Source organism: Hevea brasiliensis, chromosome 7, assembly GCF_030052815.1.
Source record: "Hevea brasiliensis isolate MT/VB/25A 57/8 chromosome 7, ASM3005281v1, whole genome shotgun sequence".
NCBI classification, from domain to species: Eukaryota; Viridiplantae; Streptophyta; class Magnoliopsida; order Malpighiales; family Euphorbiaceae; genus Hevea; species Hevea brasiliensis.
Window position 1 is genome coordinate 102,317,854 of NC_079499.1, and position 4,038 is coordinate 102,321,891.

The following is a 4,038-nucleotide window of genomic DNA, read 5'->3' on the forward strand; positions in this document are numbered from 1 at the left end:
AAACTCAATCAAAGGCAAGTGTGTATCCCAACTACCTTCAAATTCAATCACACAAGCCTGTAGCATATCCTCCAATATATGAATAACCCTTTCAGACTGGCCATCTGTCTGTGGGAGGAATACTATGCTGAAGTTCAATCTAGTTCCTAGAGCTCTCTGAAGACTACCCCAGAATCTAGAAGTGAACCTAGGATCTCTGTCAGATACAATTGATACTGGCACTCCATGCAATTTTACAATCTCATATATGTACAATCTGGCCAATCTTTCCAGGCTATAGTCCATCCGAACTGGCAAAAAGTGAGCAGACTTGGTCAATCTGTCAACTATAACCCATACTGCATCATGACTACTCTGTGTCCTTGGAAGTCCTGTAACAAAATCCATAGTTATTCGTTCCCATTTCCACTGCATCGACAAAGGATGTAACAAACCGGTGGAACTTGATGTTCTGCCTTTACTTGCTGACAAGTTAGGCATTTGGAAACAAACTCAGCTATATTCCTCTTCATGCCCATCCACCAGTAATGCTCTTTCAGCCCTCTGTACATTTTAGTTCCACCAGGGTGCATAGCAAATGGAGACTCATGTGCTTCCTTCATAATGATCTGTCTCAATTCAGCATCATTAGGAATGCACATTCTGCCCTGATGTAGCAATAAACCATCATCTCTCACAGAGAATTCAGGTTTCTTGCCCTGCTGGACTTCTTTCAGTAGCTTCTGATATTTTTCATCACTCTGAGCAGCCATTCTGATCTGATCAATCAACACTGGCTATACATGCCAAGCAACTACTGTCTGTCCCTCATCATCAATCTCTAAACTGGCATGCTGTGCTTTCAATTCATATACCATGGACAAAGGAGAAACTCTAAGACTTGCCATAGTCTTGCGACTTAAGGCGTCAGCCACCACATTTGCTTTTCCTAGCTGATAGTCTATTAAGCAATCATAATCTTTGATGAGTTCTAACCATCTCCTCTGCCTCAAATTCAATTCCTTCTGGGTGCCTAAGTACTTTAAGCTCTTGTGATCCGTGTAAATGTAGCATTTCTCCCCATACAAATAGTGTTTCCAGATCTTCAGAGCAAAAACAATAGCTGCTAGCTCCAGATCATGTGTTGGGTAGTTCCTCTCATGCGGTTTTAGCTGGCGTGATGCATAAGCAATGACATTCTGATCTTGCATCAGTACACAACCTAACCCATTGTGAGAAGCATTACTATAAACTGTGTATTCTTTACCCGGAGTAGGTAAAGTGAGGACTGGAGCTTCAGTCAAACACCTCTTCAACTCATCAAAACTTTGCTGGCATTTATCAGTCCACTGAAATTTTACATCTTTCGAGCGGTTTGGTCGGTGGAGAAGATAACATAGAAAACCCCTTCACAAACCAACGATAATATCCAGCTAAACCCGAGCGAATTTACGTGATGTTCTGGCGGTTTCCAATTAAGGATAGCTTCTACCTTGCTGGAATCTACCTTGATCCCTTCAGCTGACACAACATGTCCTAAAAAGGAGATTTCTTTCAGCCAAAATTCACATTTCGACAATTTGGCGTATAGCTGTTTCTCCCTTAAAGTCTGCAGTACGATCCGCAGATGTCTGTCATGCTCCTTTGCATTCCTTGAATATATCAAAATGTCATCAATAAACACCACCACAAATTGATCAAGATATGGTCTGAAGATAGTGTTCATCAGATCCATAAAAGCAGCTGGAGTATTTGTTAACCCGAATGGCATTACTAGAAACTCATAGTGGCCATACCGAGTTCTGAAAGCAGTTTTTGGAATACTCTGCTCTTGCACCTTCAACTGATAATAACCAGAACACAAATCAATTTTGGAGAATACCGCTGCACCCTTCAACTGGTCGAACAGATCATCAATGCGAGGCAATGGATATCTGTTCTTTATTGTCACCTTATTCAACTGTCGGTAGTCAATGCATAAGCGGAGAGTACCATCCTTCTTCTTAACAAACAACACTGGTGCTCCCCAAGGTGACACACTAGGGCGGATGAAGCCCTTTTCAAGTAGTTCTTGCAATTGTATCTTCAACTCCTTCAACTTTGCTGGTGCCATTCTGTATGGTGTTATGGAGATTGGATCCACACCAGGCATAACATTAATTTCAAACTACACTTCTCTTTCCGGAGGTAATCCTGGCAATTCATTAGGAAACACATCTGGAAAGTCATGTACTGTAGGGATGTCCTTCAATGCTGGACTCCCCAGTTGGGTGTCTACCACATGTGCCAAGTAGGCTTCACACCCCTTTCTGATCATTTTTCTGGCTAGTGCAGCCGAAATGATGTTTGATGGCAATAACTGCCTTTCCCCATGTATTACCACATCACTGTACCGAGGAAGGCCAAAAGTGACTGTCTTCAGCCTACAGTTAATCATGGCATGATGCCTAGCTAACCAATCCATGCCCAAGATGATATCATAATCTCTGAAGGGCATTTCAATGAGATCAGACAGAAAAGTGTGTCCTTGGATCACCAAAGGACAATCTCTATACATTTTATTAACCCTGACTTCCTGTCCTAACGGACTTGTTACTAGCACCTCAAAGTCCATTTTTGTACATGGAACAACAATGCAATCAATGATGCTAGCACTCATATAAGAATGGGTAGAACCCGGATCAAATAACACAAACACATTTTGATTAAAAGTTGAGAAGGTACCAGCCACAACAACAGATGTCTCGGCCTCTTCCCTCTGTCTCATTGCATACATTCTGACCGAGCCTTTGTCTTGCTCTGATTGTTTCACTGTGCCTTGGCTGCCTGCTGGGCTACCACTACCCCTGCCTCTACCTCTGCTGGGTGGTTGTGAACTTCTAGTGACAGGGCTCTGAACTGACCCTTCTGCAGTAGTAGGAGGTGGTCCAACTCTGTGACTACTGATGCAGTCCTTGGCAAAGTGTCCTGTGCCTCCACAGTTATAACAGGCTCCAATAGCCTTGTAGCATATCCCACCATGATTTCTTCCACATGTTTCACATTGGCGGGGAGGGTAAGAACCTCTGGTACTCTGCTGACCAGATAGGGGAGGCTTCTGTCTTGAATATCTTCCCCTACCAGATTTCTTGCCACCTCTGCCATGTCCCCCATAATTCTTCCTCTTTCCAGTAGGACCACTGGAACTCTGTTTCTGATTTTCCTCTTTCTCTGTCTTCTCTGATTTCTTTTTCTCAGGAGCAGCTTCAGACTCAATTCTTTCTAACTCTAGAGCTTGAGAAATAAGTTCAGAGAAGTTAGTGTGTTTGAAGCCGACTACTTGTAATCTGATACTGGGCTTTAAGCCAGTTTCAAACCTCTTGCATCTCTCCCTGCTGGTAGCAAGTAAACTCACTGCATAATGGCTCAGGCGAGAAAATTCTCTTTCATACTCAGCCACTGATCTGCCTCCCTGTTTCAGACTTAGGAATTCTTGTAACTTCTGCTCTACATAAGCATCAGGGACATATTTCTGTCTGAATTCCTTGAGAAAGTCATTCCATGTTAGCATTGCAGGTTCTACCAGACTGTGGGGAATGGTTTTCCACCAGTCATAAGCATCCCCCTGTAACAAAGATACCGAGTATTCAAATCTGAGCTCCTCCGTGCAATGCAATTTCTTGAATACCCTATCCATCCTCTCTAACCATTGTTCAGCTTCTAGAGGATCTACTGTCCCCTTAAACTCTGTAGCCCCATACTTCATCAATTTGTCATACTGCTTAGTAGGAGATTGTGGTTGTACCACTGGTGTCTGTATTGGGACTTGAGTAGGCACATTACCAGCCATTTGTTGGAACATTGCAGCCATCTCACGAGCAACCGAGCAGAAACTACGGACTATAGGGGCCGGTGTTTGAACCATCGACATTGTGTAGGGTCAGCATCCCCTTGCACCTTAGCCTCTATAGATTGATCGACTGAACGATCACCCTCTTCCATAGTCAATGCGAGGATCTTAGACCTCCTAAACAAATAACACAAGGAGATTTCCTCCCGTTAGTGCATTTTTATAACGTA